Source organism: Mustela lutreola, chromosome 1, assembly GCF_030435805.1.
Source record: "Mustela lutreola isolate mMusLut2 chromosome 1, mMusLut2.pri, whole genome shotgun sequence".
Lineage (NCBI taxonomy): Eukaryota > Metazoa > Chordata > Mammalia > Carnivora > Mustelidae > Mustela > Mustela lutreola.
The window spans coordinates 285581068-285608507 of NC_081290.1; the positions used below are offsets into that span (position 1 = coordinate 285581068).

Consider the following 27440-nt stretch of genomic DNA (forward strand, 5'->3'; position numbering starts at 1 on the left):
CCGCAGACCCCCCGCAGACCGTCCGAGCCCGGACTCTGCTCCCCACGCACCCGCGCGGGCGCGCACAGACCAAGCGCTGAGCGCAGCGCGGCCCACGAGCGGCCGGCACCCCGGGGCACCCGCAGCGCCCAGCCTCCCCGAGCGCACACGCACTCGCGGGCCGCGTCCCGCCGAGCTCGGGCTGGTGCCACGCGACCCGCACCCGCCCGCGCCTCGGCCTCGCGGCCAACTTCCGCCCTCGGGACTCGCGACGGCGCTTCGCTTCAACTCAGAGGCCAGACGGGTTTCTGGAGAGTAAGTGCCCGGGATGGGCCACGGGGGGCTCCTCCTCCGGGTCCCGGCCCGGCCCTCCCGGGGAGGCCGGCAGGGCATGGGGGGCCCTGGGCGCGCATTCCGGAAGAGGCTCCGGCGTAAGTGCTTCTGGAACACAAGAGGGACGCCGAGGGCCGCGCACTCTGCCCCCCACCCCGCCCCCGCGGGGACGGACGCGCAGCCCGCGGCGCCGCCCCCGGCCCCGGCGCCCACTCCGCACACACACTGGTCCCCACCTCGACCCCCAACTTCTGGCACAGCTACCACCTGCGGGTGAAGGAACCGGCTCAGGCGACCCCGGCCCCCCTACAAAATGCGGCTGTGGAGAATGCGGGCATCGATCCCGCTACCTCTCACATGCTAAGCGAGCGCTCTACCACTTGAGCTAATTCCCCAGCTGCAGCCGCCCTCGGCAGCCGGAATGTACTGTGGCTCACGTCATCGCGGGTCTCCTCCGCTCCACCGCCAGGATTGGCTTGGCTCCCTTTGGTTTTAAGAGCATTGGCTTTCGGATTGGTGGTCCCAAGCGTCCGTCAAACGGAGGCCCTGCTGTTGCTACGGCGTAGGGGGAGCCAGCCAGGTTTCTCCGGGTTTCTGATTTGTTTCTCCAGACTCCGGGGTCCTAGAGGTTCCGGATCCGTCTAGTCCATGGGAAAAGAACGCTCTCCTCGCGCTTGACTGACGGGGCCTGTGAGCCAATCGGAGTGGGCGCAATCTGACCGCTGGGCGATCCAATAGGTTGCAGGGGGCGGGAGAGGAAGGCCAATGAGCACGGGCCTGGGGGCGGAGATAGGGCCGCGATTGGCTGCGAGGCGCCGGAGGGAGGGCGGGGGGAACTCAAGGCCTGCTTGATACGTCCGCCATTTTGGGCGCTTCGCTGATGGTGTCGGTGAGCGCGTTTCCCGCCTGAGCGCAACTAGCGGCGGGTCGCGGGCGCCTCCAGGTAATGGGGGTGGGGGGGCGGCCGAGCGGGCCGCGGCGCAGGGCGCGCGGGGCGCGCGGCGCGCTTGCGGCGGCGGCCAGGCCCCTCCGCCCGGCCGCGGCGGCGCGGGGAGGGAGCGTCCCGGCCCCCTCCCCTCCCCCCCGGAATTCGCCGCTCGGCGGCCGGGGAGGCGCGGCGCCGGGGCTCCCCGGGCCGTCCCCGCCCGCGCCTGTCAGCCGCCTGCCCGCGCGCCGCGGGTCGCGGGGGGCTTCGCCGGGCCGGGCGCCGGAGCGGGCCGCGGGCCGGCGGCGAACTTTGCGCCCGGGTGGACGTCCGCGGCCTTGCGCGGCGGCGGCGGCGGGCGGGGCGCGCCCCGATCCCGGACCGGCCCCGCTCCGCCGCGGCCGCGCCGCCCGCCCGCCCGCCCACCGGGGAGAACTTCCCCCGGGCGCGGGCCGGGGAGCGTGTCAAGTTGGGGCGGCCGCTCGCCGTGGACTGGCGAAGGCCATTGTTGGGACCCCGTCTGCGGAAACAAGTTCTGTGGGTTTGTGCTCGCGGCCGCGGAGTCGTCGGCGAGCGCGGAGCCCGGCTCGGAGGGTTTAAATGGCCGTGCGAGCGGCGCCTGAGCTGCGGGGCTGGGCCGCGAACGCCGCCCCGGCGACCCTAAGCAGGGGGGCGGTCCCTGGCGCGGCGGGGAGGGCCCCCCCCTGAAAGAAGCCCGTTGGCGGCCAAGCTGGAGGGGTCTCCTGCTCGGTCCTGCGCGCCCTCGTCGCAGCCGGGGCTTGCGGTTGGGGATGCGCGGACCGAGCCCCCGGCCGTGTCCGTGTGTCCCGACGTTTCCGCCTCGGGCTCCGTGCGGTGCGCCCGGTGCTTCACGCTTCCTCCGCGGGTCGGCCGGAGCTTTGTTTATGTTCTGCCTTTGTGGGAGGGGCGCTTGGCGACCGTTCCCCTTCCGAGCCGCCGCACTTGTTACTGTGGGTACTGTCCCACCGTGTGGCAATGTGAAGTTTACTTTGATCGCGCCCTCAAGGTCATGGGGCAGGGGGCAGCGAGTGGGGAAGGGACTCCGGATGTCCAGCCGCCGGCGTGGACGGCTCCTACGCGGTGGTGCAGTTTCCGCTCGCTCTCTGCGCAGTCCGCCTGCCTGGGGTCAGGTCTCGGCTTCAGCACTCCAGCTCCGTGACCTTGCGCAAGTTACTACACTTCCCTGCCTTCCCTGTAGTGGGACGCTGAGAGCCGTGACTGCCTCGGAAGTGTGTCGGGAGGGAATGGGCTGGAAGCCGTGTCTGGCACGTAGGGTCCGCTCAGTGCAATTGGTGGCTCTTATTACTGATTTCAAAAATTGATTTCTAAACGTTTAGATTACTGTTTGGAAGTCAAAGGAGCGTTGAGGTGACTTGGTGGCCGTCTTTAGAAGGCTCCGTGTGTTTAACAGTTCTGCTGAGAAAATGCACTGGAAGTTATTTTAAGTTTTTCAGGAGAGGGGTGGTTGAAGATTCGTTGAATTTCACACATTTCGGGGAGCAGGGCGTTAGTGGTGGTACCTCAGAATGTTCCTCTAAGAGGCGGTTGAATAAAGAAAAGCTCCTGAAGAGCTGGGGTCGGATCCTGTTCCTACTTCCTTGGGCTGCTGGGATGATTGGTGCTGGTAGCAGCTCTGAGGTTTCTCCGCGCACTCCTGGGTTAGGGTTCCTGAGGTCTGAAAGGTTGCGTGTATTGAGACGCACTTCGGTGAACGCAGCTTGGGAGACAGCTGTTGCCCTGCTGGGACGCTTCGGAAGCTGTTGCCTTTCCGCGGGTCTGACTGGGGAGTCTAGAGTGTCTAACAAAATGCCGTCCGCTCAGTCCCACAGAGTCACAGTCTTTTGATTCCTGCCCTGTGCTCTTTTCCCTGGTACTGGAAACCGTGCTTGCCTGCCCCTTGGTATTACTGCTTGGGACCTGCCTGGCTTTAATCGCACTGGGGAAGTGTTTTTACGCAGTTTTAAGTAGAGGGGAGCGCCTTGCGGTGTGACTTAAGGAGAGGAAGAAGATGGGGATAAGAAAACTTGAGCTTTTGTATATAGCAGGACAAAACGAAAACTTGCTAGTTTGAATTAACTGCTTGAGAATCAGACCATAGCCGGATGGAAAATCAATGGTAGTAAAATGAAGATTTGACAGGGTGCGGTGCACTTCAGGATAATTTTAGTATGGATTTGGTACAAAGGTAATGTGCTTATCACAGGCAAAAACCACCCCGCCCCCCAGTTTGCATTTAAATTCCAGTCAGTTACCATGTAAGAATCTCTTCCTTAGCACAGCATTTGTCAGGATGGGTGATTAGTTCATTTCTATCATGAACTTGTGTCTTGCAGTTTTATATTTTGTGTATTTGAGAGGCAGCATGAGTGTATATTGGTCTAAAGTTCTACAGTGTTTTAATACCCCTGTGAGTACATGGTAGTGAAGTTCTTCTAATCATCTGCTCACCTGAAACTCAGCATTGAGTCTGTTTCATAAAAAGCACAAGAAGCTATGGTTTGGTCCTCATAAGTCAAGATCTGAGCCCCTGTGTGGGCTGAGTAGCTTATTAGCTATTTTTCTTAGGTGAGTTGGACTGAAAAAAAAATAGGCCTGGGCTCTTGCCTTTTTTTTCTTTTCTTTTTCTTTTTCTTCTTCTTTTTAAAGCTTTTGTTCATTTATTTGACAGACAGAAATCACAAGTAGGCAGAGAGGCAGGCAGCGGGGGGGGGGGGGGGCGGGCGGGGGGCAGAGAGCCCAATGCAGGGCTGGATCCCAGGACCCTGGGATCATGACCTGAGCTGAAGGCAGAGGCTTTAACCCACTGAGCCACCCAGGCGCCCTCTTTTTTTTTTTTTTTTAAGATTTTATTTATTTATTTGACAGAGGGAGAGAAAGAGCGCAAAAGCAGGGGGAGCAGCAGAGGGAGAGGGAGAAGCAGGCTCTCTGCTGAGCAGGGAGCCTGACATGGGGCTCGATTCCAGGTCGCTGGGATCATGACCAGAGTCCAAGGCAGCTGATTAATCGACTGAGCCACCCAGGAGTCCCTGGGCTCTTGGCTTTAAGCAGCTTTCTTACTTTTTTTTTTTCCCTCAAGAGAACCTCAAGTAATTTTTAAAAAAAAATTTTTAATTTACTCTAGGTAAATGTTTCTCAGTTGGGGGGTGATTTGCCTTCGAAGAAACATTTGGCAATGTGTGGAGACATTTTTGCTTGTCATAGCTGTGTAAGGGTGGGAATGCGTACCCTGGCTTCTAGAGAGAGTGGAGACCAGGGATGCTGCTGAGCATCCTGGAATGCACAGGACAGCGTCCTAAAATTATCCAGTCCCAAATACTAATAGGGCAGAAATTGAGAAACCCCGTTCTAGATGGATGCTACGCTGGCATGCATTAGAATCGTTCAGGACATCTTTTAAGACCATGGATGATAGACCCTCACCTCTGGAAATCTGTGGTAGTATTGAGAATATATTTTTAGAAAGCTACCCAGGTGATACTGAAGTGCAGCCAGGTTTTGGAACCCCTCTTCAAGACCATGGTTATTAGTGACTTCCTGTGGGTCGAGGAATCCTTTAGGTGTTGTGAGCTCTGTCTCTGTGTAGTGGGGAGAGACTTGTACATACATTATTCTAAGGTTCCTAAAGACTGAACTTTAAAAGAAGTTTTAAATGAATTGATTTTATAATATAATTTAGAAACTTTTTTTGCCTTTACCTCGTAAAACACATTACCATAGTGTGCTGAAACTTCGCACTCTTGGGTGTTTAGGGTTGGTAGCTCCTACGTTTAATAACTTTATACTGTTATTTTTGAGTTTTATATCCTTTGCTGTCATCCCGTGAGTGAGTCAGCGGTCAGTTATCGTTTTCAATGCCAGCGTCATCATCTTTTTTTCCCTTTGTAATGAAGACCTATTTCCAGAGAGTTAGCCTTGGATCCGTTTGCAAGTTCTGCCTTTTGAAGGCGAGACAGGCGTACTCCATGCTTCACATGTCACACAGTGACCCTTGCCTGCTAGTAAAAGGGGGTTCCTCTGGGCCCTGGACTCTGGCCCAAATGGGTGAGTGTTTTTTCTTCCCTGGGGGAGGGAGGATGAGGTCCAGTAACAGAAGGGCAGAGGTCCTTTTCTCACACATACCTACAATTTAGATCATCTAGTTTACTGAATGAAGGAATATTAGTTTAAAAATGATACACATTTCCAGCAACTGAATGTTAGGCTCTGGATATATAGAAGGAGAAGATTGTGGAGGCACTTTCTAATCTTTCATCCTGAAAATCAGCTTATGGCTGTTGTTGAGAATGACAAGTGACCCCCCCCCCCCCCGCCCCAGCTTCTTCTAATCTTCATTTATTTGATCCTCAAATATAGTAATTGAATCCTTACTCTGCCAGGAGCTGTATTAGGGACTCACCCATGAACAGGCACTTAAGGACTTGCAGTCTAGAGGGAGAGGTAGCAGTTATAAAAGGGGTACAGTTTTGGCTGGGAGGCCAGGTACCAAAGCTTGTTAGAATTGTATATGGTGTAAGTAGGCTCCTTAGGGAGGCTCTCCAGGCCTGGGAGGAAAGAGTTTAGGTTTGCTCCTTTGCTGGTTGAATTTGCCAGAAGTCTCTTGCCAAACAATAAAGTAGTTACTTAATTAAGTAGTTACTTAATACACACGAGTTTGTTTCTTGTGTGTATTAAGCGGTTGCTTTGACTTGCCCCCTTGGTTTGGTGTGTTTTAGAAAGCAGTGTCATTGCTCCTGTGCTGGTGAAGCTGTGTTGTCAATGACAAATGGGATGGGCCTGTAGTGTTCCTTGCTCTGTAGATGTTGGTTGTCAGTCAGTCAGACTGGGAACACTGACGGGTTCTATACTATCCGAGGCTCGATAGAAGTTTGTGTCAGATGTCTTGACATCCTTGAAATTGATTGTGCCACTGGTGGGGATGGACTGGAGATTTGGGTTTTGTTGGCCATGACTTTGCTTAGATTTAGTTGCCACAGAAGCCCCTTTTCTTCCTCTCTCCCTCCGTATTTATTTTTTTACTTGGAGAAGGGAGATAGTTACTAGTTGGATCAATACCCAGTTTGTTTCAGAGTTTGAATGATGGTGCACTGACTTCTGGATACCAGGTAGATCAGCTAGTGAAGAAGCAAGTATAAGGAAAGGGAACCTTGGCAGTAGTTCAAAGGCTTCTCACCTTAACAGGGACATTTTCATGTCATGGACTTGGCAGAGATCTGAGTTTACTCTTAGCAGAGGTGTTTTACTACTTGTCACTTAACAGCTGGCTAGTGTTGACCTGTTTTGTAAGTATTAGTGAAGACTGCATAGTCGACTGTGAATTTATGCAAACAAAGTTTGATACGTTCTGAACATCTTTTTACTGATGGGAAGAAGCTCTGATTTTGTACTTCTTGGTGACTCTGGAGAAAACTAGGGTTGTACTTCTTCCAAAATTTCTTACAGTTTGACTGTATATTGACTTGGAATGGGTTGTGTGCCCCAGAGGTTGATTGCCATGAAATCTGATGACCTAAAGGAAGGATGGATTAAAGATTGTTATTTTGGGACATTAAAGAGAAGAACAAAAAGGCTGCAGAAATAGGAGTCTGACTGAGTGTTAGATTTGGAGAAGGCTGTTTGGATTGCTGGTTGGAGTCTTGAGTTCCTATACTGGAATATAAATCTGAACAGCAGTGCTGGTGTCAGAGACCCACTTTGGCAAGAAGAGAAGGGAAAGATTATGTGAGAAGGCGAGGCTCCCTGAAACCCTAATCTGGGCAAGGAAAGCAGGTATGTGACCTGTCCACTAAGCCATGCTCCGTGGTGGCCAGGTATGGTTCATAGAGGTTGGCTGGGCCTTGGTGAGGTCTGGGCTCGTGGTCCATAGGTGGGGGCAGTGGCAGGAAGAACACTGAAAAGTACTGAGTTGTTTGGCTGTTCGGGGCTTCCTCTTTTTTTTTTTTTTTTTTTTTTTTTAAGGTTTTATTTATTTAATTGACAGAGATCACAAGTAGGTAGAGAGGGGGAAGCAGGCTCCCCGCGGAGCATAGAGCCCGATGCGGGGCTCCATCCCAGGACCCTGAGATCATGACCTGAGCCGAAGGCAGAGGCTTAATCCACTGAGCCACCCAGGTGCCCCTCGGGGCTTCCTTTTTGAGAGTCATGGTTTTGGGGCTGGAATGGACCTGAGAGGTCATTGATTCTTAGAGAAAAATATAGGCCATGCTGGAGAAGCTAACAATCTCGGTTTCCTGGCTGATTCCGTAGGGTCTTGGTGGCCCTACTAGACCTCAATTTCCAGTACCATTTATTTCAAGAGTGACATCACACCTGGATCTCACGAGAGTTGAGATTAAATGCTTAACTTCTGAATTGTTTCTTTTTGGTGGTAGTATTTCTGAGTTTTCTGTCATTGTAGTAGACAAGGGGATAGGGTCTCCAGTTTTCTTTTGTTGACCTGAAGATACACAAGGTTTCTGTTGCCTCTGGACAGTGGGCTCGACACATCCGCCTTTGTTGCCTGCAAGCAAGACCCTGCCCCTTCTGATCACAGAGTGCTCTTTCTGCTGTGGACCTCTCAACCTCAATTTATTACACCCTTACGTGGGTTCAGCAACTGTGCATTTGGCACCTATCGTAGACATAGTATTGTATTTTATTATTTTTTAAAAAAATTTATTTATTTGACAGAGATCACAAGTAGGCAGAGAGGCAGAGAGAGAGAGAGAGAGAGAGAGAGAGAGAGAGAAGCAGGCTCCCCGCTGAGCATAGAGCCCGTTGCGGGGCTTGATCCCAGGACCCTGAGATCATGACCTGAGTCAAAGGCAGAGGCCTAACCCACTGAGCCCCCCAGGAGCCCCAAGACATAGTATTTTAAACTAAGGGAGTTTTCACAGATTAATACTGTTTTCTTTCCCCAGTTCAGAGTATATTGTAGAGGTCAAGAGTACATAAGGATCTAAAATAACTGGCCTTGAGTTTTGGTTCTCACACTCTTCCAGCTGTGTAATCCTAATACTGGATGACATCTTTGTTCCTTAGTTTCATTATCTATGACATCAGTATTAAATGTAACCTGATGAGCATAGTGCCTAGCATAGGGCGGTGTTTTTATTACTATTATTGCTGTTACCAGTCTTCTTCCTAATAACTATAGAAGTAGGTTCAGAAATGACTCCAATGTAAGACACAGTGACAGTCCTAAAGAAGTGAAGTGGCAAGTTGAGGGCACCTGGAGAACGCTGAGGTCTGACTAGTTGCTCTGAGGGGTCCTGGGTGATGGTGATGCAGGTTAAGAGAGGTTATGGAATTAGTGTTTGTATGCAGGTGGTTTCGTTCCCTATGTGGATCATATTATACTTGCTTTACTGAGGGAAATGTGATTATAGTTTCTTACTTTGATGAGAGTAGAGATAATAAATTGGAGATTTTGCATTTTGCTTTCTAAAACAGTCTTTAAAATCTCTCTCTCTGGCACTTATGATGTTTTAAAAGTAACTCCATTTGCTCTAGAGTATCCTATGTTACATAGAACCATAGTTTTCAGTGTGCTGTGTTCTTGAAGAAAATTACGTATGCCTTGAAGGAATCAAAGCATTTTAACAAATGATTGGGTCTTTTTTTATTTTGCATTTAATTTCTTTATAGATTCCACATATACCCAGACAGCACTTTTTTCTTTAAAAGATATTTATTTACTTATTTAAGAGAGAGTAAGTATGAGCTGGCAGGTGGGAGAGGGAGAAGCAGGGAGCCTGACACGGGGCTTGATCCCAGGTTCCCGAAATTATGATCTGAGCCAAAGACAGACACTCAACCGACTGAGCCACCCAGGTGTGCCCCTGGACCACGCTTTTCTGTAGAGGGCCAGTTAGTAAATACGTTAGGCTTTGCAGGCTGTGTGATCTCTATAACTACTCATCCCTGTAATCGGGATATGAAAGCAGTTATAGACGACATATGAACAGATGAAGGTGGCTGTTGGGGCTCTGGGTATCTCAGTGGGTTAAGCGACTGACTCTTGCCTTCGATTCAGGTCATGATCTCAGGGTTGTGAGATCAAGCTCCGCCTCAGGCTCCGCACTGCCTGGAGTCTACTTAAGATTCTCTCCCTCTCTCCCTCTCTCCCCCCACACCACACCTTTCTCTCTCCCCCTTTCCAGAAGAAATAAGCAACCCACAATATAGAAATTTAAAAAAAAAAAAAAAAAAAAAGAAGAAGGTGGTTGCCTTCTAGTAAAATTTTATTTACAAAAACAGGGCGGAGCATACAAATATCAAATAACCAAATTGTACATTTCAAATGAATATGAAATTGTCAATTCTAAGTCAGTGGAAAAATACTAAAACTTCTGAAAAACAAGACCCCCCCCCCCCCGACGCAGGTAGTGCGCTGGATTTGGTCCGTTTTTCTCTAATCTAGTTTTCTATTTTAATTTTTAATGAGATCCTGTATTCAGAGAGTGTATAGCTGCATGCGTAAGTAGTAATGTTAAAACCAGCAGCTGTGCGCCCCAAACCAGCCTGAGAACTAGCACGCGAATGCTGCCCCTGCCTCTGGCTGCAGGTCTTGCCCTGACCGCCTCTTCTTCCGCCTCCATCTCCCGAAGGCAAGCACTGCCCTGCACCTGTTTTCTTGCTTTCTGGTTTTGCCATATGTGATTGTGTCCTTTTATGATGTAACTTAATTCCCTGCAAGTCTTTAAACTGCAGGTAGAATCATTTTACTCCATGACTTACCCCCTCCCTCACATTGTTTTTGAAATTCTTTATTCAAATGTTTGGGTCCTTAGTAGGTCTTAGGCACTAAGATACTTATTGGTGCTGGGTATGTCAGCAGGAGCAAAGCACACAAGTATCTGCCCTCCTGGGGCTGACATTGCGGTGGGGGAAGGCCGCTAACAGGTCGGTGGAAGGTGAAGCCGTCACAGCGTGGGTGACGAGCGGGGAGAAGAGTGTAGCGGGGACGTGGGCGGACGGAGGCTGTGTGGAGGAAAGGTGGTCAGGGTGGGCCTCCCGAGAAGGGGCCTTTGAACAGAAGGAGGAGGAGGAGGGAGCCTGTGGCTGCGGGTGGGGGTGGGGTGGGAAGTGTGGGAGGAGCCGGGCTGGCCCAGCCCTGCGGGAGATGCCAGGGACTGTGCCCGCCATGTTGAAGGGACCTGGAGGGGCCGCTGGCTGGAGGAGGAGAGCCCGAGGGAGAGTGGCAGGAGGTCATGTGCAGGGTGGGGGGGGGCGGCGGGGAGCAGTGGTCCTGGGGGGCCAGTCACACAGGCCAGTGTTAGGATGTTCTCGTCCTCTCCCTGTGAGATGGGAAGTCACTGTTGATCAGAAGTGTGACATGAGACCTGACTTGCGTTTTCAGAAGGACCCCCTGAAGCTGTCAGGGTAGCTGTCCCCGTGCTGCCCCCGAGCCAGCGAGCAGCGATGGCCGCTCAGGCTGAGGGGGCACCGGGTGGCCCTGAGCCGTGGTTGGGTTCTGGATGCATCCTGGATGCATCTCGAAGGTGGAGCGGACAGGGCCTGGGGACAGATCGAATGTGGGCGTGGGAGCAGAGTGGAGGGTGGTACTGGGGGCTTCGCGCGCATTGGGAGTCGTTAACTGTGAAGAGAGGGGTGACTGCGGGGCGGGGGCGGGTCGTGGACGTCACGTCCCGAGTTGGGTCAAGCTTGGACATGTGAAGTTCGTGGAGCTTTTGGAGACCAGTCGAGACACTTGCAGGGTGAGGGGTCTGGAGTTGAGGGGAGAGGTCTGGGCTGAAGCAGAAGAGTGGCTTCAGAGCGCCCTGAGGTGGGATGGGGGCACTGAGGAGTGAGGACTGAGCAGGGGCTACTGGGAAGGGCCTCCTCTGAGGTGGAGGACGACCGGGCTCACGTGTGTGAAGCCAAGGAGAGTGTCACCGAGGAGGGAGGGAGGACCTGGGCCCGCTGCCGACAGTTCAAGTAGAAAGAGGGCCAGCGCTCCCCCCGCGGCTTTGGCAGCGGAGAAGCTGCTGGCAGCCTTGACCAGAGCCCTTCCCGCCGGCCGCCGGGGCAAGCCTGGGAGGGAGGTTCATGGAGGACGCGAGAAGAGGTGGCAGGTGAAGTTCTGTCGCCCGCCTGTGCGGGGAGGTGCGGGACCCGGGCAGGGTTTGTGGAGATGCGTTTTGGCAACTGTGCTGGGAGTTGGTTCTTTCCAGAGTGAGCCACCCAGGGAGGCGGGAGGCGGACACTCACCGGAGGGGTTTGGGGAGGCCGCAGGGGACGGCTGGTGGGCTCTGAGCGGCGGGAGAGGGGGTCGGGCCGCTGGAGCAGCGCGAGTACGTGTGCGCCGTGTCCTCTCTTAACTCTTTTTCCCCGGGGGAAACAGGGAGACGTTCTCAGAAGTCGCCGCCGAGTCGGGAGTGAAGAGGAGAGGGCAGGCCCGGAAGTCTGGGGGAAAGTAGCCCTGAATGGGTCGGCCCCGCGGAGAGGCCGACCTGCGGGAGCGCTCCCGAGTTCCGAGTCAAACTAACGGCGCTCGCCCGCCTTCGTTTTACCGGGAGCAGAGCAGGCAGTGCTGCCGCGGTGTTGGGCTTGTGGCTTTCCTGCCGCCCAAGGGGCAAAGCCAGGCAAAGTCAGGAGAGATTGTAATGGGGAGGGGGCATGGAATTGCCGCTGGGGAGGGAGGGAAGTGATGGCTTGTAGATGGGGGAGGTGTGACCTAGCGGGTGCATGGAGCTGTGCTTGCTCCTCTGCACCGCCCTGTCTGTTTCAGACTGCGTGGGTCTTCCTCGATCTTGTTCAGTCATTGGGGGATACGCTTGTCCAGTGAGGAAACAGTGCTGCTCTGAGCAGATGCAGACGGGGTGCCTGGGTGGCTCAGTGAGTTAAACCTCTGCCTTTGGCTCAGGTCATGATCTCAGGGTCCTGGGTTCCAGCCTCTCTGCTCTGCTTACTTCTGGTCTTTGCCAGTCAAATAAGTAAAGTATTTCAAGCAACAACAGCAAAAGCAAAGGCAGAAACACTTCTCCGAGGTATAGACCTTGGAGAGAATTGCAGGGTAGTGGGACTAGTACATTTTCAACTTTTGTAAATGATGCAAATTGTATTCTAGGCTGGTTGTACCTGCTTACCTTCCTGCCAGCACTGTTGTTCCACATCCTTGCCAATAATGATGTTGTTAGATTTTTTTTTTTTGTATTTGCCAATTTGCCAATAGTTTTTAATTTTTTCATATTTTATATTTTATTTTATATATATAATCATATTTTTAAAAACATATATAAATATACTTTATTTTTTATTATTATTTTTTTAAATAATAAAGAGTTTAGGGCTGCTTTGGTGGCTCAGTTGGTTAAACATCTGACTCTTGGTTTTGGCTTGGGTCATGATCTCACGGCCATGGGATCGGACCCTGCATCCTCCTCCTCGCTCAGTGTGAAGTCTGCTTCAGATTCTTTCTCTGTCTCCCTCTGCCCCTCCACGCTTGCTCTCTCTCTCTCAAATAAATAAAAAGTCTTAACAAAAAAACCCCACAAAAAATAAAGTGTAGCATTTAATGGGCTTTAGTATATTCACAGAACTGTGTAATGAACACCACAGTCTAATTTTGTAACATTTTCATCACCCGCGGAAGAAACCTTGTCCCCTTTAGCAGTCATTCCCCATTTCTACCTAACCTTTAGGCAGCCCCGTACAGACTGTCTGCTTCTGTCGATTTGCCCATTTCGTGTGACCGAATCATACACATGTCTGGCTTCTTTCACTTAGCATCAGGCTTTCAGCGCTGCTCCACGTTGCAGCAGGTGTCGGGATCGTACCTCATGGCGTCTTATTGTTGAATGACGAACGTTCCGTTGAACGGACATGCCACATGTTCCTGCTTTGTCAGGTGATGGACATGTGAATTGCTTCTACTTTTGACTTTTATGAGTAATACTGCTATGAGCATTTGTATACAAGTCTTGGGTGGACATACGTTTTTATTTTCTTGGTGTATGCTCAGGAGTGGAATTGTTGGGTATTGTGGTAGCTCCATGTTTAATATTTTGAGGAATTATCAAACTGGTTTCCAAAGTGTCTGCACCATATCACATTTTTATCAGCACTGTATCAGGGTTCCAGTTTCTCCATGGCCTTAGCAACATTTATTATTTATTATTTGAAAAAATTAATTGCCATCTAGTGGGTGTGAAGTGTGGTGTCTCATTGTGGCTTTCTTTGCATTTTCTTAATGGCTAGTGCTGTTGGACATCTTTTCATGTGCTCATTGGCTGTTTGTATGTCTTTAGAGGAAGCCTGTTCAAATTCTTTGCCCATTTTTATTAATTTATTTATTTTTGCATAGTTATAAAGTTCTTTTCTCTAATTACTAATGAAGTTAAGCATCTTTCTGGCTACTTAGATTTCAGCTTCTCTGAAATGCTGCCTTGTAGCACCTCCTCTCCTGCCCCCAAGGAGTTGTTTGGTTTTTCTTATTTGTAGGAATTCGGAGTTATTTTCCCAATTTTTTTTTTCTTTAAACTTTATTCCCAATTTGGGGGTTGAACTCATGACCTTGAAATCAAGAGTCGCATGTTTCATGCACTGAGCCAGCCAGGTATCCTTGTAGGAATTCTTGTATATTCTGATTAGTAATCTTTTATTAATTATTTGTGCAAAAAATACTTTTCCTAATACATGACTTGTCTATTTTTACTGCGTTTATGGGACTTTTAAAAAAGTGTTTATTGAAAGCGTGGAATAAAAGGGCATAAGTGGGTCTTCGTGTCCCCTGACCTGATCATCTGGCCAAACTGGCCAGGTAGAAGAGGAAAGCGACTCTTGGTTTATAGGAAGTTGTCATTTATTTATTTATTTAAAAGATTTTATTTATTTATTTGACAGAGAGAGAGAGAGAGGGAGAGCAAGCACAGGCAGACAGAGTGGCAGGCAGAGTCAGAGGGAGAAGCAGGCTCCCTGCCGAGCAAAGAGCCCGATGTGGGACTCGATCCCAGGATGCTGGGATCATGACCTGAGCCTAAGGCAGCTGCTTAACCAACTGAGCCACCCAGGCGTTTGATGGTTTTTCTCTTTACAAGTCTTACACGTCTTTTGTTAGATTTATTCTTTGGGTACTTATTAGTTTTGGGTGCTGTTGGTAATGATTTTTTTTTTTTTTAGGTTTCTATTGGCTGCTAAATGGCAGTGCAGGTACCTTTATATGGACCTCTTCCCTTTTTTTTTTTTTTTTTTTAAATAAAATTTTTAAAAGATCTTATTTCTTTATTGAGACAGAGAGAGAGAGAACACATGAGTGGGGGTATGGGCACAGGGAGAGGGAGAGGCAGGCTTCTTGGTGAGCAGGGAGTCCAATATGGGTCTTGATCCCAGGACCCCAGGATCATGACCAGAGCCAAAGGTAGATGCTTAACTAACTGAGCTGCCTGAGCGCCCCTGTATGCAACTCTTCTTTGTGGGAACTTCTCTAACTTAATAATTTGCCTGCGGACTCCTGAGGTTTTTATATAGATAATCACCTCATCTTTGAATAATGGCAGTTCATTTCTTTCCAGTACTTTTACTTTTTATATCCTACTTTAGTCTTACTGCACTGCTTCAGGACAACCATTGCATTGGAGACTGTAACTGGTAATGGCAGACTTTCTTGTTGTATTCCTGGTTTTAAAGGAAATGCTTTTATCTTTCACCATTAAATGTATGGTCCTTTTTCCCCCTTTAACAGGTTGAGGAAGATTCCTTCAGTATTAGTTGATGGAGATTTAGAAAAAAAAATCACAAGTAGGTATTAAACTCAGTTGAATGCTTTTTTTTGCATCTACTGAGATAATGATAATACGATTTTTCAACATTAATCTGGTGATGTGAAAAAATTAAGGTAGTTTTGAAATTAAGGTAATACATTAACCTTACATTTCTGGGATAAATCCATCTTGATCATGATATATATATATATTTTTTATTATTATTTTTAAAATATTTTATTTATTTATTTGACAGAGATCACAAGTAGGCAGAGAGGCAGGCAGAGAGAGAGGATGGGGCAGAATCTCTGCCGAGCAGAGAGCCCGATATGGGGCTCGATCCCAGGACCCTGGGATCATGACCCGAGCCAAAGGCAGAGGCTTTAACCCACTGAGCCACCGAGGCGCCCCATGACATATTTTTAAAAGAATACTGTATTAAAATTTTTTTTTTAAATGTTTTTGACTTGCTTAGGATTTACTATCTTAGGATTTACGGATCTGTGTTAATTGGTAAGATTGGTCTATGATTTTCCTTTTTATGTATTTACCTTGATTAATTTTATCATCAAGGTTATTGTAATCTAATAGAACATTTGATTGCTAACATATATTTTGTTAATAAAATGTGGTCCAGTGTGATTTTGATTTTTTTAAAAATTTTGTTGAGGCCGTTTTAATGATGTCTGCTTTGTGGCAAATTTTTATCCGTATTCAGAGTGTCTGTGCTTAAAAAAGCCAGTGTGTTTCTGGTTTTAAGGTGAGGTTTTTCCATGTGTATTAGATGAAATGCATTAATTGAATTCACACTCAAACTAGTATCCTTATTAGTTTGTCTGCTGTTACGTTACGTGGGGGTGTTGTTGACCTCATGTTGGGAAACCTGTCGCATCTCTCTGGTGCTCTCAGGTTTTGCTTTGTGCCTGTAAGTTTAGAGTAGTTCTGTCTCTCTGGGAATACTTTTCCATTAAAGTATATTTTGTCAGAAATTTGTGAAGCTGTACCAAGTGACTTTTGGTTAATGTTTGCCTGATACTATTTTCTGCCCTTTCACTAACAAGTTTTTTGTGGCTTTAATGTTGTACATGTGCCTTTTGAAAGCAGCACTAGTGAGATTGCAATTTTTAAAAAAGATTTTAAAAAAATTTATTTATTTATTTGACACACAGAGAGAGATCACAAGCAGGCAGAGAGGCAGATAGTGAGAGAAAGAAGCAGGCTCCCCGCTGAACAGAGAGCCCAATGTGGGGCTCTATCCCAGGACCCTGAGATCATGGCCTGAGTGAAAGTCAGAGGGTAAACCCACTGTGCCACTCAGGTGCCCCTAAATTTTCCTTTTTTTTTTTTTTTAAAGTAGGCTCCATACCTAGTGTGGAGTCAAGGTTGGGGCTTGAATTCACGATCCCAAGATGAAGACCTGAGCTGAGATCAAGAGTTGAATGCCTGACTGAGCCACCAACTGCCCCTAGATTGCATTTTTATAATTTGACTTTATTATTATTTTTTTAAGATTTTATTCGAAAGAGTGAGAGAGAGCATGAGAGTGGAGAAGGTCAGAGGGAGAAGCAGACTTCCCACTGAGCGGGGAGCCTGATGTGGGACTCGATTCTGGGACTCTAGCATCATGACCCAAGCCAAAATCAGTTGCTTAACCAACTGAGCCACCCAGATGCTCTTGATGTTATTTTTAATTTTTATTTATTTATTTTATTATGTTCAGTTAGCCAGCATATAATACATTATTAGTTTTGATGTAGAGTTTAATGATTCATTAGTTGTGTATAACACCCACTGCTCATCCAGTATGTGCCTTCCTTACAGTTTGACTTTAAACTGATGAGTAAGTCCATTTATGTTAATTGTGATTAAAATCTTTGGTTTAGGGACGCCTGGGTGGCTCAGTTGGTTAAGCCACTGCCTTCGGCTCAGGTCATGATCCTGGGGTCCTGGGATTGAGTTCCGCATCGGGCTCCTTGCTCGGCGGGGAGCCTGCTTCTCTCCCTGCCTCTGCCTGCCTCTCTGCCTGCTTGTGTGTACTTTCTCTCTCTGGCAAATAAATAAAATCTTAAAAAAAAAAAAATCTTTGGTTTATTTCTGCTATCTTATTTTCTGCTTTTTAACTTAGCTTTTTGTTGTTTGCTTTTCTTGCCTTACATGTTGTGGGGTTTTTTTCCTTTCCCTCGTGTTCCCCCCTTGTGCCCATACCCAGTAATACAAAGATTAGACGCTGTTCTCCTTGGTACTCTTAAGACATTTCATATTTAACTTCCAGCCTGTAGTTAATCTCTTTACCCTCATGAGAGCCTCCCAAAGTTCTAATCTTCACCCCTTCCCAATTTATATGTTGCCTTTACCTGGTTTTCATTTTGCTGCTATTAAAATCCTACAGATGGGACATTACATTTTCTATCTATTGTTACTCTTTTTTAAAAATTTAATTTATTTATTTGACAGAGACAGCGAGAGAGGGAATACAACCAGGGGGAGTGGGAGAGGGAGCAAAAGGCTTTGTGCTGAGCAGGGAACCCAATGTGGGGTTTGATCTCAGGACCCTGGGATCATGACCTGAGCTGAAGGCAGATGTTTAATGACTAAGCCACTCAGGCGCCCCTCTATATTGTAAATCTTGAAAGACAGTTTTTTGTCTAGTACCCAATTCTAGGTTGATGATTATTTTCCCTTAGCACTTTGACAGTATTTCCTGTTTTTTTCCCCAATTGTTGCTATTGTGATTAGTTAGAAGTTAGCTGTCAGCTGTTCCTTACCCAGAAATGGGAGGTGTTCTGTATGGAAAGCACTTGTTACATTGGTCAGTCCAGCAGATATGTTTAGTCTCTTTTATTTTTAGGTTGGTGGCATTATCTGTTATTTTGGATTATGCTTTGTGTCTTGTTACCTCTGAATAACCACGTACTTACCAGATCACCTACCAGATCTGTTTTGCGTAAGTGTCAATCTGTACTCAAAGGACGAGAGAAGTTACAAGTGATAGAGGGTGAGCATTTTGTTAAGAACTGGCAACTATGAATTTTTTTTCTCTGTTGTTGTGGAGTGGTCCTGTGTCAGTAAGGAATTTCTTAGAGATTTCCTACTTCTTTACATTAGTTAGCTCATTTTTATATCCAGAAATAGGAAGGAGCTCAAAGATAGTTACCTTTTAAAAATGTGATCATTTGATTGCTAGAAAATGTTTATGTGGACCTCACATGTGAGTAGCCAAGTACAGAAGACCAAAGACAGTCAGGAAAGGGGATGTGGATCAAAACAGATTTTGAGCCAAGAGGAAAGGGAGGGAGCGCAGTTGAGCATTTAGAACACGTGGCCTGTTCCGAGGAGAGGAGGGGCTGTTCTCTACTTAACTTCTTGATATTAAATCTTTCCTTACATTGACTAAAAAATGAAGGAGGGACAATTAGAAACAAAAGAGGCATCCAGGAGACCTAAGGGTATGTGGGCGGGGGTAGGGCTGGAACTTCACTTTGTGGCCTTGTCGTCCTGCTTCTGCCACAGCCTCCTTGGAGAGGGTTGGGTGTGGTGCCAGCACTGTTTATGTGGGGAGCAAAGACTTAATAGTTGCTTCTAGTCCCCCCACCCCCAGTGGTTTTTCAATGAGGACAAAGAGTTTGTAATGCATAGACAATGTGTAACTTGTTTCCATCAAACTTCAAAAAATAAAGCTGGATAATCCTGGGGGCACTGAGGAAAGAATGAGAAAGAATTGTAGGGGTTGTGGGGTGAAGAGAGAGCTGGTTTAGCAGAATTGTGAGGATTAAAAATAAACATTACTGGGCATGTTTGTATGTTTTCTCCAGAAAATGTAGAGGACATCCATTCCTGCCATTGTCCGTATTGCCCAGCGGGTTTTCAGTTCTTGGCATCAGTTACTACTGCACTGCCTCCTGATGAGTGTAAACCTTCAGCAGCCTGGTGGCATTATCTGCTGTTTGGGATTACTCTTTGTGTCTTGTTACCTCTGAATAACCAGGTACTGGATAGATGTTTCACGTAAGTGTCAGTCAGTATTCAGAAGACCTGGGAAATTACAGGTCTGTGCGCCTACGCGCCCTACCCTGGTGGGCGTAAATTGTGTCTCTTCCTGGTTGGTTTCCCTGTGCCTGTTACTATAGTTAGCACTTGTATTTGATTCATTACATGCATGATTTTTAACTTTTTTCCCTCAAGGTGAGTGCGGGATGTTCATCTTTCATATCAAGAAGGAGGCTCTTGGGAGGGAGGGAGGCGGTCTGGCCAGAGCGGTTTAGAGGAAGGGGGATTTAAGTTCACAAGAACTAGGTTGAATCCTTGGTCGGACCAGATAGTTGTCTGCCGGGCACGTTGTTTCACATTTCTGAGCCTGTTTCTTCACATGTGAAATGAAGATGTTAATGTTCTCTTCCCTTTTCCATAGAAAATAACTTTAGGCAATTTGAATTTATGGGTGTTTATTGTTTATTTTTTGCAAGTAGTCTCATGTAGAAGTCCTAGACTTTCACAGCACAAGTGGTTCAGGCCAAACTGACTTTCTTAATGATTAATAGCTTATTTGATGAACTTTTACTTGCTTTGGTTTTGAAATTTTGTCTAGAGGGGTGGGATATTGTGAATTTTTCCTTTTTATTCTGTTGTCAGTTTTCTGTTTGGAATGAAAACTCCTAAGTTTTTTTAATTACTCAGGTGATTATATTTGTTTTGAAAAAAAGTGAAGTCACAGATAATACCATATTTGTTTTGAAAAAAAGTGAAGTCACAGATAATACCAACTCTCTTCTGATCACCTCCTGATCCTTTCTACGTTCTGCTGTTAATAGTTTTGCATCTGCCACCTCCATTTTTTCCTGTGTATTTGTGTACTTACATACATGCTTACGGAAGCTCTGCAGTGTTGAGAATGTACACATTTTCACCATTCATCACTTCTCGTGTGTCCCGCTGGCACGGAGAGCTCTCTTCTCTTCGGTTGCTACGTGGAGAGTGTCCCCTGCAGCCGTTACCCACATTGGTGGGCTTTTGAGATGTTTTTTTGTTTTGTTTTTTGTTTTAATCACCAGTTTTAATCGCTAGTAATTCAGCTTGCTTAGTTTGGTGTAATAACTTACTTTGTTCTTAGAAGGTTTTATAGTGTTTGCTGCAGAAATAGGTAAATGCTCTATTATAAGCTGAATTCTTCTGTTCTTTGTTCTTTTTGTATGTAAAGTACAATTACTAAGCAGTGAAAAATACCTTCTTTTTTTTTTTTTAAGATTTTTATTTATTTATTTGACAGAGAGAAATCACAAGTAGGCAGAGAGGCAGGCACAGAGAGAGAGGAGGAAGCAGGCTCCCTGCTGAGCAGAGAGCCCGATGCGGGACTCGATCCCAGGACCCTGAGATCATGACCTGAGCTGAAGGCAGCGGCTTAACCACTGAGCCACCCAGGCGCCCTGAAAAATACCTTCTTTCAGAAAACTTTTATCTCCATTTCAAACGGTGTATAACATACGACGTTTTTAAGCTCCATTAAAAATGAACAATTATCAAATCTTTTTAATTGTCAAATACAAATAAAGGTTGTTAATTTTTTTTAATTTTTAAAAAAACAAATCTTATTTCATGGAGCAGTTTTAGGTTCACAGCAAAATTGAGGCCAAAGGGAAGAAGTTCCCGTATACTCCCTTCCCCATTATCCGCCCCGTGCACATCAGCACCAGAGTGGTACATCCGTTACAGTCCGTGAACCTTCACTGGCGTGTCATTATCCTCTCCAGATCCACAGTTGACTTTAGGGTTCACTCTTAATGTCTGTCCTGTGGATTTTCACAAATGTGTAATAACATATGTCACCATTATACGAGCCTACAGAATAGTTTCACTGCCTTTGAAGTTCTCTGTGCTCTGCCTATTCGGTCCTGCCTCCCACCTTAACCCCCAGCAACACTAATCTTTTTATTGTCTTCATGGTTTTGCCTTCTCTAAAATGTCATATAGTTGGAAGCACTATAGGTCTGTATCTAGATTAATTTTTTTGCATGTGATGGCATATACCATTTTTGGACTGGTTTCCTTCACTTAGTAATACACATTTAAGGTGCCTTCATATTTTCTCGTGGCTGGAGAACTCCTTTCCTTTTAGTGCTGAATAAATACTCTGTATTCGGCATGTACCACAGTTTGCTTATACATTCACTTACTCAATGACATCTTTGTTGCCTCTGAATTTTGGCAGTTAGAAAAAAAAGTTGGCTGTAAACATCTGTGTACAGGTTTTTGTGTGAACATGTTTTCACGTCATTTGAGGAGATAACAAAGAAAGCAGTTACTGGATTGCATGGTGAGGGTATGTTTTCCTTTGTAAGAAACAGCCAGCTATCTTACAAAGTGGCCGTGTCATCTTGCATTCCCAGCAGCAGTGAATGAGAGTTCCTTTTGCTCCATGATCTTGCCGGCATTTGGTGGTGTCAGTGTTTTGGATTTTGGGCATTCTGATGGGTATGTAGTGGTTTATTTGTTTATTTAATCATTTAGTTTCATTTCAGTGCATGAGAGAGACACACACATGTAGGGGGAGGAGAGGGAGAGAGAATTTCAGCACACGCCCTGCTCAATGTGGAGCCTGACGCAGGGCTCAGTCTCACATCCCTGGGATCATGACCTAGGCAGTTGAGCCACCCTGGCGTGCCCCCCCCTTTTTGTATCTTACCGTTTTATTTTATGATTTTATTTATTTATTTGAGGTAGAGAGACACAATGAGATAGGGAACACAAATGGGGAGTGGGAGAGGGAGAAAAGCAGGCTTACTGCCAAGCAGGGAGCCCGATGTGAGGGCTTGATCGCCGGACTGTGGGATTATGACCTCAGCTGAAGGCAAGATGCTTAAGCTACCCAGGCGCCCCTGTATCTCATTGTTTTAAATTGCAGTTCCCTAATGACATAGGATATTAAGCATCTACTCATACACTTATTTGCCATCTGTGTTTTGTTGTTTTTTTTTTTTTTTAAGTAGACTCCTTGCCCAGGGTGGAGCCCAGTGTGGGGCCTAAACACATGACCCTGAGATAAGAACTAAGCTTAGACCTAAGCTTAGATTAAGAGGCAGATAGACAGTCAACTGAGCCACTCAGGAGTCCATGTGTATCTTCTTTAGTGAGGTCTCTGTTTAGGGTTTTGGTGTCGTATCTAAAACATCATTGCCATAGCCCAAGGTTTCTTAGTTTGGACTGGTATAACAGAATTCCAAGACTGGGTGGCTCATCAGCAACCGAAATTTATTTGGCACAGTTCTGGAGGCTAGATGGCTGAGATCAGGGCACAAGTACAATCAGATTCTAGTGAGGACTCTAATTTATAGTTGCAGATAGGCTTTTTCTCATTGTATCTTTATATGGCCAAACGAGGGCAAGGGACCTCTCTGGGGTCCCTTTTATAATGGTACTAATCCTGTTTGTGAGGTTCTGCACCCTCATGATCTGCTGATCTTCCAAAGGCCTCACCTCCTAATATTGTCACCTTGTGGGTTAGGATTTCTACATATGAATATTGAGGGGACAAAAATACCGAGTTTATTACCCAAGGTCATCTAGGTTTTATACTATGTTAACTTCTGGGAGGTATTGCATTTTACGCTTAGGGCTATGATCTGTTTGGGGTTAATTTTTGTGAAGAGTACAAGGTCTGTGTCTAGATTAATTTTTTGCATGTGATATTCGAGCACTTTTGCTCCATTGGAAAGACTGTCTTTGCTCCATTGTCATAGATCAGTTGACTGATGTATGTGCATCTGTTCCTGGGCAGTTTGTCCTGTTCCATCGATCTGTTTGTCTGCCCTTTGTCAGCACCGCACTGTCTTGATTACTGCAGCTTTGTAGAAGTCTTGAAGTTGAGTAGTGCTAGTTCTCCAGCTTTGTTCTTTTCATGGATTTCACTGTTTTTGGGTCTTCTGACACTCCATGTAAACTGAAATCAGTTTGTCAGTATCCACAAAATAACTTGCTGGGATTTTGATTGTATTTAATTGGAATTGTTCCTGATCTCAGTTGGAAAGCTTTGAATTTCTCACCTTTAAGTATGATGTGTGGTGTAGGTTTTTTGTGGATGTTCTTTATAAGTTTGAGAAGCTCCCCAATATTCCTAGTTTGCTGGGAGTTTTTAGTAACAAATGAGTGTTGGATTTTGTGAAATGCTTTTTCTGCATATAATCTTTTTTTTTTCCCCCTTTAGCCAGTTGACTTGAATTTTAATCGATTTTTGAATGTTAAACCAGTCTTGCATACCTGGGATAAATCCTATTTGGTTTATAATTCTTTCTATATGTTATTGGATTTGATTTGCATTTCTGTTGGAGGATTTTTGCATCTCTCTTAAGAGAGATACTGAGCTGTAGTTTTCTTGTAAGGCCTTTGTCTGGTTTGGTTACTAGCATAATGCTTGTCTCAGAGAATGAATTAGGAAGTATTCTTTTGCTTCTGTTTTCTGGAAGGGATTGTAGAGAATTGGTATCATTTCTTCCTTAAATGTTTGGTAGAATTTATGAGTAAACCCATCCGGGCATTGTATGTTTTGTTTTTGGCAGGTTATTAATCACCGATACATCTTTAATAGATTCAGACCTAGTCAGATTATCTGTTTCTTCTTGTGTGAGTTGTAATGGATGGTATCTTTTTTTTTTTTTTGACAGATGGTATCTTTCAAGGAATTGGTTCATTTCATCTTGGTTATCAAATTAGTGGCCATAGAGTTGTTCATCCTTCTTCTTTTTTTTTTTTTTTTTTAAGATAAATTTTATTTTTAAGCAATCTCTACACTCAATTTGTGGCTTGAATTCCAAATCCCAAAATCGGGAGTTGCATACTCCTCTGATTCAGCCATTCAGGTGCTTCTGTTATCCTTTTATTCTCCATGAAGTCTGGAGGGATATCCCCTCTCATTTCTGATACTAGCAATTTGGGTCTTTTTTCTTTTTTTTTTAAGATTTTATCTGTTAGAGACAGTGAGCACAGGTTGGGGGAGAGGCAGAGGGAGAGGGAGAAGCAGTCTCCTCGCCGAGGAGGGAGCCTAATATCTCAGGACCCTGAGGTCATGACTTGATCTGAAGGCAGATGCAGGTACCACAGGTCTTTTTCTTTATCTTTGAGGAAGGGTTATACTTTTTATTGATATATTTTTTTCCCCTTTGAAAGAACCAGCTTTGGATTTGTTAATTTTCTCTATTGATTTCTTGTTTTCAGTTCACCAGATTCTCTAATTTTCATTATTTCCTTTTTCTGCTTGCTTTGGAATTAATTTGCTCTTTACCTACATTCTTAAGGTGAAAGTTTAGGTTATTGACTTTTAAAATCTTTCTTTTTTAATACATGTTTTCAGTGCTATAAATTTCCCTCTAAGTACAGCTTCTGCTGCATCCCCCAGGTTTGGAGAAATTGTATATCTTCATTTTCATATTCAAAAATTTTTTAAAATTCTCTTGAGATTTTTGTTTTTTTTTGATTCATGTGTTCTTTACAGGTGTGTTGTTTAATTTTCAAGTACTTTGGGGGATTTTTCAGATCTCTGTTACTGATTTCTAGTTTAATTGCGTTGTGGTTGGAGAATAGACATCATATGATTCCTCTTCTTTTAAATTTGTTAAGGTATGTTTTATGTGTGGTCTGTCTTGTGAGTGTTCCATTTGAGTTTAAAAAAAAAAAGTAATTGCTGTTGTTGGATGTAGTCACTACGTGTCAACTGTACACAGTTGGTTGGTGGTGCTGTGTTGAGTTCAGTTATACCTTCTCTATTTTCTGCCCGCTGGATTTGTCCGTTTCTAACGGAGTGGTGTTGACGTCCCCTGCTACAGTGGGGGATTCATCTCTTTCACTTTGCAGCTCTGTTTTTGGTTCATGTATCTTGATGCTCTATTTTTAGGTGTGTAATGTTAAGGATTGTTATGTCTTCTTAGAGGTTTTTTTTTTTCCTTAGAGTATTGACCACTTTTTCATTTTGTCATGCCCCTCTTTATCCCTGATAACTTTCCTTTTCTGAAGTCTGCTCTGTCTGTAATTAAAATAGCTACTCTCACTTTGTTTCAGGTAGCTAGCTTATATATCTCTCCATTTTCGTTCGTATGTGTCTTTGTATTTAAAATGGTAGGCGACCGGGCACCTGGGTGGCTCAGTTGGTTAAGCAACTGCCTTCAGCTCAGGTCATGATCCTGGAGTCCCAGGATCAAGTCCCACATCAGGCCCTCTGCTCATCAGGGAGCCGGCTTCTCCCTCTGCCCCTCGCCCCTTTCATGCTCTCTCTCTCTCTCAACTAAAATCTTAAAAAAAAAAAAAAAATGGTAGGCGACCTATGATAATATATTGGTGTCATGTTTTGGGGCTTTTGTTTTCTTTGTTTGTATTTCACATTTATCCTGCTTGGTGTGCTGTGAGATGCCTTATCTGTGGTTGGGTGTCTGATGTTAATTGGGGGAAATTCTCAGTCATCATTGCTTCACGTATCACCTATGTTCCTTTCCTCTTTTCCTTCCGGTGTCCCTATTACATGTGTGTTACATCTTTTGTTATTGTCCCACAGTTCTTGGAGATTCTGTTCTATTTTTGCCCCCAATCTTTTTTCTGTGCTTTTCTATTTTGAGTTTTTTGTGTCATATCTTCAAGCTCAGAGGTTTTTTTCCCCCATCCATGTCTGGGCTGCTAATGAGCCCCTCAAAGGCACCTTTATTACAATATTTTTGATCTCTTGCATTTCATTTTGATTCTTTGTCAAAGTTTCTGTCTCTGCTTACATCATCCACCTATTATTGCATGATGTCTGCCTTTCCATTAAAGCTCTCAGCATGTCAGTCCTAGCTTTTTAAAATTCCTGTCTGATAATTCCGAGGTCCGTGTCATTTCTGACTCTGGTTCTGATGCTCGTTTGGTCTCTTCAGACTGTTTTTGGCCTTTCAGTATGCTTTGTAATCTTTTGAAAGGGGGACGTGATGCACTGGGTAGAAGGAACTGTGTTGAAAGTGGGGAAGTGTCGGGAAGGGGAGGCCATGGTGCAGTCCCGAGGTTACGTCTCAGTCTTTTGGTGAGCCCATACCCCTCGACTGAGCTTGAGTGCATCTCTCCCTAGATGGGACAGGATGGTTAGAGGGGCCTGGACTTGCGCATTTCCCTTCCTCCAGATGGGGTAGGCTCTCGTAAAACCTGTGAGGTTAGGCGCTGGTAAAATGGTGTCTGCTGAGGGCAGGCCTTGTTAAGTACAGAAAGCTCTGGCATGTTTTAGAATTGTTCTCTGCCCACCACCCCCAAGAAGCAGGAGATTTTTCTCCTATATTCACTCTTAGGGCCTGGTTGAACTCCTGAGGGTAAAACAAATCCTCCTGGGTAGCAGTCCGTTAGTTTCAGTTCAGGTTTTCCTGCCCTGGCAGTAGTTCAAAGGTTTCTGCTGTGGTCAGTTGTGATTCTCTGTATTTGCTTTTCTTTCTCCACAATTTTGGGGGCAGCAGTTTGCTTTATGACCTCATTTCGCTGATGAATCTAAAAAGACCTCTTGATTCTTTAGTTCAACTTTTAGGGTTTGCTGGGACAGAGTGGCAGCTTCGAAGCTCCTTACATGCTGGACAAGAAACTGGAAGTCCATGTACGTATCCAGCTTGTTGGCATCGAGCACGTTCCCAGTGTTGTGTAACCTTCACCTCTCTCCATCTTCAGACGGAAACTCCGGACCCATTAGCTAAAAGACTCTCCGTTCCTTCCTCCTGCAGCCTCTGGCAGCCAGCGTTCTACTTTGTATCTCTGCGAATTTGACTGTCCTTGAGTACTTCATAGACGTGCAGCCAGATGGGATTTGTCCTTTTGTTGAGTGACCTCAAGCATAAAGTCTTCAGGGTCCGGCTGTGTGGTAACATGTATGAGAATTTCCTGCGCTTCTGAGGCTGAGTTCGGTTGCGTTGTGTCTGCGTACGGTTGTGCATGGTGTGTCAGTGGACACTTGCCTCCACCTTTTCACTGTTGAGAGTTACATACTACAGATGTGGGTCTCAAATACCACTCTGGTCTGGGCGCTTTCAGTTCTGGGGTATGTACCCGGAAGTGGAACTGCTGGAACATAAGCTAATTCTTTTTACTGTTTTTTTTGTTTTATTTTGCAAAACTTCCCTATGGTTTTCCATGAAATCTTTACATTCCCAGCAACAGTGCACAAGAGGTCCAGTTTTTTCCCTGTAAGCACATCTTTTTAAGTGCTTATCTATGAGCTATAGAAAGGTATTTAAAACACTATTTGCTGTTTAAATCTTACTGGCAGCAAAAGCCAGGGAAGAGTTTTCTCTGTAGAATTTACAAGTTCTCTGACACTGTATTTCTTGGTTTTCTTCTTAACCATGCTTGGCCCCCTTTTCAATTTTCTTCCATGCTAGTTTCACATTTTGTTCTTCAGCCTGTATTTTCCATACTCTACCTTGCCAGTCTCCGCTTTCACGGCTAAATTGATCATGTATGTGCTAATGGTGCTCAGATCTGTCTCCAGCCCTGATTTTCTGGTGGGTTCCAGCTGCCTA

At 45.9% G+C, this 27440-nt stretch overlaps 1 protein-coding gene and 1 non-coding gene across 17 annotated transcripts in view; one reads left to right on the forward strand and one right to left on the reverse strand.

The window, feature by feature from the left end:
• Positions 1–634: 634 nt before the first annotated feature.
• On the reverse strand, positions 635–707 carry TRNAA-AGC (transfer RNA alanine (anticodon AGC)). Its single transcript has one exon. It is a non-coding gene; the product is annotated as a tRNA-Ala (tRNA).
• Positions 708–1133: 426 nt separating this feature from the next.
• The window catches only part of PPP6R3 (protein phosphatase 6 regulatory subunit 3), a 140694-nt gene continuing 114387 nt past the window's right edge, over positions 1134–27440 (forward strand). For all 16 annotated transcript variants that reach the window (XM_059149836.1, XM_059149852.1, XM_059149861.1 and 13 more), the window contains exon 1: positions 1134–1255. The gene's annotated coding sequence lies outside the window, so the exon portion shown is untranslated. The remainder of the gene's footprint in view (positions 1256–27440) is intronic.